A 10693-nucleotide genomic window follows, 5' to 3' on the forward strand; every position below is an offset into this window, starting at 1 on the left:
TAAGCAATATGGTAGAGAAGACAGTCTTCCCTGGGGGTCAAATATGGTGCTACTTGGATGAGGTGCTGCTTGGCTGATAGGCTGGTTACCACCTGCCTGTGGTAGACTTGGGCAGACATTGGACTTCTATAAATGTAATGCCTGCTCCACTCTGCAGATACTCCAGAAATTTCTAGAGTACTGATATTCCAGAAATTTGATACTCCAAAAATCTGTGATGCTCCAGAAATTTCTACCTGGTCCCCTATTTATTAATAGACCAAAACAACAAGACCCTGCAAAAATGTGCATTATACACAAGGTAATTCAGGGATCTGCTTTAGGAAAATTAGTAAGTGGATGCAACCAAGGTTTCCCTACAATTACCTACTGACATGACCATCATTGGTAAATACAAAATAGTCAATATCCCAGATCTCAGTGCATAGTCTGTCAAATGTATCAGGGAACTCAGTTAAAACGAGGCTAAGCTTGATGATATCTGGACAGAGAGCCATTATCCCCTTGTGGAAATAGGGTATACAAATTCCAAGTCATTACAGCCAAGGTAAGGCAGTTTCCTGTTAAAAGATAGGAAGGGGGAAACATTGAATAGTGCAGGGCTAAGAAAGCAGTCTCGATGTTTTTGTCCTTGACATTTACCCTTCCATTCTTTGCCCTTTTCATAGCTCTCGTCTCAAGACAATTCCCCCATTGTCTCCCTTCTTTTTTCTATCATGGAAGAATGTGATCTCATAAAATAATTGAAAACAAGTGCTTTGGTGAATCACTTTGTGATGATGGCCATAAATTTCAAGAGGTATTTATCTTTGCAGGCTGACATTTAAATTTTAAGAGATATATCACCATCCAAGAGAAGAAACACACCTACTACATTTATTGTATGTGCTGCTACGATATGGTACTGGTGAAGAGATTTCCTTTTCTTCCACAAAACATGGACCACACTATTGACCATATAAAGAGGCAAGTTAAAACTGTGTTACTAAAAGTTGAGTTTTCAGAATATCTCGAGTGTTCACTTCAAAAAGTACACATTCTTCTTTGATTCCTAAAACTTTGCAGTTTTTATGTATCAGTAATCTTACTGTTACATTTCCCTAAGACTTTTACTTTATTATCAACTTATCAGGCACCAGGCCAACTTGACATCAAAAGCCTTCTCACATGGTAAGGTGGTAATTCTGGGGGAAGATGAGGACAGGGTATGCGGAGACTCTCTGTACTCTCTTTGCAAGTGTTCTGTGAATCAAAAATCATTTCCAAACAGAATGTTTTCTTCTCTGTTGTTTTTGTTTCTTAAGCCTTCTCAGGTGAATTTCTTCACCTGTCGGTGTCTTACCATTGGACCGAATTTTCTATCTGAACTGTATTAGTTTCCTTTTTTTCATTCTTCCTTTCTGAGACAGCAGGTATGTGCCAGATTACAGTCAAATATGTGCACCTTTTATGTCAAAAATTCTGGTGAGAGGTTCTTTTTCTCCATTAAGAAGAGAAAGATGGCAACTCCTTTTAAGCCTTGAGAGCATAGGACAGTGCTGCTTCTTGAGGTACGTGTGCAAAAAGCATTTCTCATCTTCCCTGCCCATTGAGCCACAAGCTCAAACTTCAGATGGTATCATCAGATAGAAATTGCTTTATTAAAAGTATGGATTTCTCCAAATCCTTTTATTTTTATCAGGGAAAAAACTGAAGCAGAAAGAGTACTCAAATAATTTAGGCATACGTGCAAATCAGGCATATACTTTCCAATCAGGTGTCCGTTTTGGAAATAGAATTACAGAAAGCAAAACTTAGCATAAATGGGTGACTTTCAGGTCTTCTTGAAATGTTATCCATAAACAGATAATGGGGTGCTCACTTCGACAGCGCATATCCTAACATTGGAACGATACAGAGAAGATTAGCAAGGCCCCCGCACAAGGATGGAAGGCAGATTTGGGAAGTGTTTTATGTCCTTTAAAATTATATTCATTTCTTTGTTTTAATAAAGTTACCCTTGTATATAAAAAAAGCAGATACTGGGATGCAGATCCTCTCAGACCTTTGATATGCACAGTATCTGTTACTACTTGGGTGAAAAAAAAAGACTTATATGAACACAGGCCTGGAATTGACCTATCTTTCCTTCTTTTTTCCCTCTGCGATAGTCATCTTGTTAGACACATGTACCACTCATTTAGGGAAAGGGCCATTTTAGTATGGCTGCTGAAAGTTACATAATGTGCTCCTAGGAAGCACCAATATATTTGGAACCCTCTTTTTAAAAAATTATTTAAAGGGGCACCTGGGTGGCTCTGTTGACAGCACAGAGCCTGGAGCCTGCTTTGGATTCTGTGTCTCCCTCTCTCTCTGTCCCTCCCCGACTTGTGCTTTGTCTTTTTCTCTCTCTCAAAAAGAGATAAACATTAAAAAATCATTCATTTATTTTTGAGAGACAGAGCACACACACCAGCACACACAAGTGGGAGAGGGATAGAAAGAGAGAGGGAGACAGAGGATCCCAAGCAGGCTCTGCACTGACTGCAGATAGCCCGATGTGGGGCTTGAACCCACAAACTGCGGGATCATGACCTGAGCCGAAGTTGGATGCTTAACCGACTAAGCCACCCAGGTGCCCTGGAACCCTCTTTTATAAAGCTACACCTTGCACTGGGAATTGGAATGCAGTTTATTTTCTCTTTGGCCAGAAGGCTCAACTAGCCCTTTCCAGGTAGTCTCCCCTTGGGTAATCTTCCTAGCAATACCTCAGCAAGAAGACAGTATATTCCTTTTTACTTTGGACAAGCTACAATTCATGTTGCTAAGCAGACTGAGGATGGTCTTATAAGGCTGTTCACAGTTGAGCTCTCTATTCTGGGTGCTCCTTCAGTAGCTTCTACTCATGGGGTTACCTTATGGTTTCTCTTCAACTTGAAAGGCTGTCAGGTTCTAGGTTTGTGGGATTTTTCTACCAACTTCTGATGTCTGGAGTGCGCGGGCTACACCCAGAGACAAGTAGATGACCTCTTTGAGACCTCTAATCACTTCTTGTTTGTCTTGATAGGCCAAAGTTATTGGCAGCTTAAGGTGGGGTGGACACATGGAATCTCAAATCTCCCATTGTCACTGGGCAACTTATTGGGCCTTTTGTCATCTATAAAATAAAGGTCATAATTCTTACCTCATAGAGATTTTGTGAGAGTTTAACATGATTTTATATCTACATAGATATAGGTATATAAAACCCTCTTCCAAGTGCTCCATATCTTCGTTGTTTTTTAAGTTTTTGCTTAAATTCCAGTTGATATATAGTGTAATATTAGTTTCAGGTGTACAATATGGTGATTCAACACTTCCATACATCACCCGGTGCTCATCACAAGTGCCTTCCTTGATCCCCATCATCTATTTCACCAATCCCCCCACCTACCTCCCTTCTAGTAACCATCAGTTTGTTCTCTACATTTCTTGGTTTGCCTCTCTCTCTTTTCTCCCTTTTGCTTGTTTGTTTTCTTTCTTAAATTCCACATATGAGTGAAATCATATGGTACTTGTCTTTCTCTGACTGACTTATTTTGCTTAGCATGATACTCTCTGGCTCCATCCACTCCTGGCAAATGGCAAGATATCATTCTTTTTTTAGGGCTGAGTAATATTCTATTATGTAGATATACCACATCTTCTTTATCCATCCATGGGTTGATAATTATAATCCATAATTTGGCTATTGTTGATAACGCTGCTATAAACATTGGGGGGCATGTATCCCTTTGAATTAGTGTTTTTGTACCCTGTGGGTAAATACCTAGTAGTGCAATTGCTGGATCATGGGTTAGTCCTATTTTTAACTTTTTGAGGAACCTCTATACTGTTTTCCAGAGTTGGTAGTGGTGGCTCCTCTTGGTCCCTTTAGAGGGCAGCCCCAAGTAGTATCCCTGAGGAGCAATCAAATTTGACCCATTGTGTGGCATATTTCTGCCCAGAAGTGTCACTTTTTAGCAATAAGTGGAAAGTCTTTCAGAGGGCCTAGTGGAACAAGACTGGATGATACTAGGAGGTGTTTGTCCAAAGCTGATACTCCATCTGCTGCGTCTTGAAGCCTAGTCCCACTGTGACCCAAGAGAGCCCACCAAGCAGGCAATGATAGTTGTTGCTTCCTCTGTAGTGTTGAACTTTGTACCAGAGAAACTAGGCAAAGATTCCTGGGCTGAGAGTCACAGAATTCGAACTGAATCACAGATATTCTCTCTTCATTCAAGCCCACAGTCCAAACTAATGACACCATTTTGTTTTTGCATAAGCACATTCTCTATTACAGATTGTTTAGTCTCCTGCGCTGTTCTGTCCAACCCTTTCTGCTCTTTCTTTCATTGCGTCTTACTTTAATTCTATTGACCTTTCAAACTTTAGCTTAAAACCCATCTGTTCCACCAAACCTCTCTAGATCACTCATTTCGGCCTGAGATATATCACTTCTTTGAATTGCTGTTGGTATAGTCATGCATTAGCATGTGATTATCATCATCCTATCAAAGAGCTATTTAAAAATGTCATTGTTATTTAATGAGAAACACGTGTCAGGTTTATTTTCTCAAAAAACATAGTGAACCTTTGAGAGAATACATTGTACTTTTTTTGTGTCTTCCATAATGCCCACAAAAAATATCTTAGTGGATAGGATATTTTCATTTGCATAATGGCTTCTTCAAATACCTGCAAACCATCAACTCTCAAAGATTTCTGCTACTGGAGAAGGTCAAGTGTATATGAATAATCCAACATGTGAATTATTCAAAAATCATTTATATTGAGTTTTACAAGATATCAGTGGCAGCTACATTCTTTCCCTAATAAATGATTTATAAAAAAATAATAATAACATCAACACTGACTAGGACATTATATGTTTCATAGCTTAGTTCAAACTAATAATGATCCATCCATATTCTCTGAGCACCTATAACAGAAGGGGAGAAGATGAAGCCCCATCAAGAAGTGGTTACAAGGAAAGTCCAGAGATTCTAGTTTCCTTGGTATTGCACATGGTACTCACAAGCATATTGGCCTACACCTCTGCATTTGTCACATTTTACTTGTGTTTCCCACTGATAATAGTTGCTAAGTGATTGAGAGCAGCACCCAGTCTACACTCACATTCTGCTTCTCCCATTTCCTAGCTGTGTGATTGTGGACAACTTACTTAACCCCTCTGTACTTGAGGACACTCCTGAACAAAATAGGAATAAGAACAGTGCATATTTCATAGGGTTTCTTCTATAGGAAGGACCCAGATGATATATGTAAAATTCTTAGCACAATGTGTCAAATGTTAAAGAGAGAATGAGCAAGGGCAAGTACGCAAGACAGGAAGAGAGTCACCAGAAGTTTTATTTTCTTCCTTTATTCTCCTAGAATCCCAAGTGTAAAGAATACCAGAGAGGGAGGAGTAGCTAACTGTAAAGGTAACCCAAGCCACGTTCTTCTCTTGGAAGAGAGTGATGGGAAATAAAAGCAGTGCAAAGCCAGTGCAAGAGCTACTCATAAATGGGTACAAATTTTCCAAGGGCAAGCCATTCCTGCAGGGACAGGGGCTGTTAGCTAATGGAGGGTATGTGTAAACAACATGGAGTGGTTCAACCAATAACAAATGCTTGACTTCCAGAGGTTTCCAGAGGGTGGACTTTGTGCCTAACTTGATTTATAGGTCAACTGATGATACCATCGAATTCCTGCTATGATGTTGGCTTGGTGACCCAAAGAACATTTAAGAGCTCAAGGTTTTGGATGGGAGGTAGGACACAGGTGCAAACATAATTGCAGCTTGGAGTAGAAGGTATGTGAATAAAAAATGAACAAGAGTTCTAGCTATCATATAAAAAGTGCCAAATCAGGGCTGCAGAAAGAAAATATCATCACCACATGTTGGGCTCTGTGCTGACAATGAGTAGCCTCCTTGAGATTCTCTCCCCACCCTCTCTCTTTCTCTCTCTGCCCCTCCCCCACTCATGCATGCTCACTCTAAATTAAATAAATATTAAAAAAAGGAAGATATCACCAAGGTCACTGAGAGAGAACTACCTAGTGAAGGGGTGATTTAAGCCAAAGATTGAAGGTTGAGTAGAAGGTTAACTTATGCATGCCATAGCCATGTGTAATGATAAAAAACACTCTTGCCTCAAATAGGCCTAAGCTTAAAAGCCAGGTTTCAGGGGCACATGCACCCCAATGTTTATAGCAGCACTATCAGCAATAGCCAAAGTATGGAAAGAGCCCAAATGTCCATCGATGGATGAATGGATAAAGAAGATGTGGTACATATACATAAATGGAATATTACTCAGCATTCAGAAAGAATGAAATCTTGCCATTTGCCACTACGTGGATGGAACTAGAGGGAAATTTGTCAGTCAGAGAAAGACAAATATCATATGACTTCGCTCATATGAGGACTTTAAGAGACAAAACAGATGAACATAAGGGAAGGGAAGCAAGAATAATATAAAAACAGGGAGGGGGACAAAACATAAGAGACTCTCAAATATGGAGAACAAACAGAGGGTTACGGGAGGGGCTGTGGGACAGAGGAAGGGCTAAATGGATAAGGGGCATTAAGGAATCTACTCCTGAAATCATTGTTGCGCTATATGCTAACTAACTTGGATGTAAATTTAAAAAATAAATAAATAAATAAGCTAGGTTCCATTCTTCATGAGTGGCATTTACTAAATAACACGTACTTTCAAGACTATTGTGGGAATATTTGTTAGAGTCTTAGAGTATTTTTTTTATGCTGCTGCTGCCTTAAGCACTGGTAGACACAGCTGTTCCACATCTCCTCTCTGAGTCTGCATAGCAGTGGTAAACATCTGCAGGGGTTTCTGTTCTCACCTCTCTAGAAATACCATAATGAAAGGACACAGCCCCAATTCAGAGTATCCAGAAGCCCATGACAGAAGCAGTGGAACAAGCTGAAGCCAGCAGTGACAGCAAACTTCAAGGACAGTGTCAAGGTCCTTGGAAGGGCTGATCTATGCTGAACAATAAATCCAAGACACTTTGCCTTTATCTTCCCTTCCTCTTTCTCCATCAGTTCTTTTCCCCCCTCCTTCTCTTCAAGGTGCAATATGGACCTCAAGTGCTTTGCTCTTCCCATCAATGGATAAAGGCTGATCAAACTCCTTAACACTAAGGTTTAAGGCATTTATGAAGTCACTCTCCCCATAGATATAGGTGTTTAAAATATTTCAAGGGATGGGAAATGTTTAAATTAAAGCATGCATGTCTGAGAGTAGGAGTTTGGGTATTAGCAATCAGTCAACAAATGAGGTTGAGAGTGGGGTGGTTATTACCAGAACTTACAGAATTCATTTGAAAAAAATTCATATGGAGAAAAGCATGGTGGAAGGAAAAGGCGCTTGCATTTAGAATTAGGGGAACTACCTTAAATCTCAACTCTGGCACTTTTTAGTTATTGATCCTTGTCAAGTAATTTTACTTCCATGTTCTCATTTTCTCAAATGAGTAATGAGAGTGATAACCCTCACCTTATACAGGATGTTCCGAGGCTTAGACAAGCACTTCTCAAATTGAATGTGTCCACAAACCTCTTGAGCATCTTGTTAAAATACAGATTCTGAGTCAGGAATTCTGGAAAGGGCCCAAGATTCTGCATTTCAAAAGAGCTCTCAGATGGTGCCAATGCTGCTGATCCAAGGACCACATTTTGAGTAGCAAGAGGCTGTTGGATAATGTAATTAATGATAAAGTGGGCTTTCTTCCCAGATAGTTAGGTGAGAAGAGATCATTTCTCACCCTTGGCTTGCTACCAGTTACAAAAATAAAGTCAAGTTGAGGCTGGGGAAATGCAGAGAAGAAAAAATTGCCATCAGAGTTTGGGGAGGAAGCTACTGCTTCATCAGAAAGGTTGAATATTGTAGTTTTTCATCTTGAAAGGAGCTGCTCAGAAATGGCCTGGCCGGAGCTACTGGAGGGGAGGTCAACGGTGGTGTGAGTTTTTTTCCTCTCCGTGCCAAGCAGTGGCTGCCTGTGTTTCCTAAAGAAGGCTGTCTAGTTCCAGTGCTGCCTTTAGTTGCTGTTCATTTGCTCCTTTTTCACTTGGTTGTAAACATGATTGATGTTTATTTTAAGGAAAATAATCTCTCAGTTTCTGTGTTCTCACATTTCATCTTCTTTCTATAAATATGAGTGAGCTACAGTTCTAAAAGTTTGCTTCATAAATAATCTCTTCTTAGAATTGTTTCTGCTCTACACTTCATCCTTTCTCTCTAGTCTTCCCTGTCTTGTTTGTCCTGCTAATGACAGAAAAATTGACTTTCTTGAGGAACTTGGTCCAGTATCAACTGCAGCTACATCAGGAACATTCTCTCATTTACGGACTCAATTATCCTTTGGTTGTAAAACAGTGTGTTTCTACACCTGGGATTAAAACCAGCCTCTTGACCTAGAGTTAGTCCATTTTAATCAGCTGGGAGAGCATAACCATTCCATCCCAGGCAATATGACATCCCGAAGTCTATGCACACATTGCTGAGAAACACTTGTATAGCGCGATGTAGGGTGCTAATCATGCACAAGACATTGCAGAGAAGATAATGAGAGCAATCAAAAAGGAAATCCAAATTTCCCTCTAGCAGGGTGGAGAGGAGAATGTGGTGGAGGTAAAGAGGGGGAGGTAGGAGAAGCTGGCCCAAAGTTCATTTGCCTAGGTGGGCAGACAAATGGGTGTCTTGTGTGCAAAGTGAGGTAGGTTTAGTGAGTCTGTAAAATGAATTAAACCATTACCACCATCAACATACTCATCACTACTGTTTCCCTGTGGCCCTTGGCAATCCCTCTTCCTGCCCTTCCCATCACATCCCCCATTCCCAGGAAATAACTGTTTTGCTTTCTGTCACTATAGATTAGTTGGCATTTTATAGAATTTTATATCAATAGAGTCCAATAGTATGTACTTTTTTAAGGTTTATTTATACTTGAGAGAGGGGGAGGGAGGGGGGGGAGAGAGAGAGAGAGAGAGAGAGAGAGAGAGAGAGAGAGAGAGAGCATGTGAGCAGGGAAGGGGCAGAGAGAGAGAGAGATGGAGACAGAATCTGAAGCAGGTTCCAGGCTCTGAGCTATCAGCAAGCACACAGCCCAATGCAGGGCTTGAACTCACCAACTGTGAGATTATGACTTGAGCCGAAGTCGGCCACTCAACCAACTGAGCCACCCAGGTGTCCCAATATGTACTTTTTTTTTTTCAATATATGAAGATTATTGTCCAATTGGTTTCCATACAACACCCAGTGCTCATCCCAAAAGGTGCCCTCCTCAATACCCATCACCCACCCTCCCCTCCCTCCCACCCCCCATCAACCCTCAGTTTGTTCTTAGTTTTTAAGAGTCTCTTATGCTTTGGCTCTCTTCCACTCTAACCTCTTTTTTTTTTTTTCCTTCCCCTTGTACTTTTTTTTTTGATTGACTTCTTTCACTCTGCATAATTGTGATTCATCCATGCTGTTGTGTGTTCATTCTTTTTCTTGCTGAGTAATATTCCAATATAAGGGTATATCATAGGTTGTTTATACATTAACCTGTTGATAGGCATTTGGGTTGATTCCAGGTTTTGGCTATTACAAATAATGCTTTGATGGTAGTCTTTGTATAGCTATATACTTTCTTTTTTATTGGATAAATACCTAGGAGCAGAATGGTCAAATCATAGGGTAGGTGTTTAACTTTTTAAGAAATTGTCACAAACTGTTCTCCAAAGTGGCTGTAGCATTTTACATTCCCAGCAGCAGGGTATGAAAATTCCTGTTTCTCCATATCCTTGCAAACACTTGACATGCTCAGTCTTTGATATTTGGGACATTGAATGAGTGTAGTAGTGTCTCACTGTGGTTTTAATTTTCATTTTCCTAATGACAAATGATATTGAGCACATTTTTATTGCTTATTTGTCATCTGTGTGAAGTGTTTTCTTTCATGAAGTATCTGTTCAATCTTTTGCCTATTTTATATTGAGATATTTACTTTTTATTAAGTTTGGGAGTTTTAAACTATATTTTGGGTACAATTTTTTTTATTAGAGAAAGGGTTTGTAAATACAGAGGTAGCACTTCATGGGATTCATAGGTGAATAAGAGGTAGATGCTGCTCATAGGAGCTCACATTTCAATGAAGAGGTCAGGACAATAAACAGTAATCACTGAAGACTATGGGAGCTACAATCAAGACCTTTGCAGTGGGCCATGGGAGTGTAGAGGAGAGTATGATAAATTTCACCCTGAGAGAGCTTGGAAAGGTCTCCCAGATGAGGGGAACTTAAAGCTGTGTTTTGAAATGTGAAGAGTTAGGTTAAGTGATGAACATCTGTAAAAGAACATTCTAGACAGAGAATCTCTACAAAGGCAGGAAGGTGGGTTTGGGAATCATGGGTTCCGGATGACCAGAGGGAACAAGGGAGGATGAAAAACAGTAAGGCAAGGAAGGCTGAGACTAGCTTGTCAGACTGTGGAAAGTTTTGTAGATTAGGCCTAAGAATCTGTGCATCTTCAAAGCAATAGGGAGTCTGATAAACGGTTTTAAGCATCAGGGTAAAATGGTCAGATTTGCATTTTAAGAGAATATCCTGCAGTGATAGTGAAGGGTTAGAGCATAATGAATACAGAAAGACTGACAAGAGCCTAAGCAAAGCAGTAATAGCAGG

At 40.1% G+C, this 10693-nt stretch overlaps 1 non-coding gene across 1 annotated transcript; it reads left to right on the forward strand.

Moving 5' to 3' along the window:
• The first annotated feature begins 1853 nt into the window (after positions 1 to 1853).
• On the forward strand, positions 1854 to 1960 carry LOC131503268 (U6 spliceosomal RNA). The gene has a single exon (XR_009257371.1). It is a non-coding gene; the product is annotated as a U6 spliceosomal RNA (small nuclear RNA).
• Positions 1961 to 10693: the final 8733 nt, after the last annotated feature.

This window comes from Neofelis nebulosa, chromosome X (genome assembly GCF_028018385.1).
Source record: "Neofelis nebulosa isolate mNeoNeb1 chromosome X, mNeoNeb1.pri, whole genome shotgun sequence".
Classification (NCBI taxonomy): Eukaryota; Metazoa; Chordata; class Mammalia; order Carnivora; family Felidae; genus Neofelis; species Neofelis nebulosa.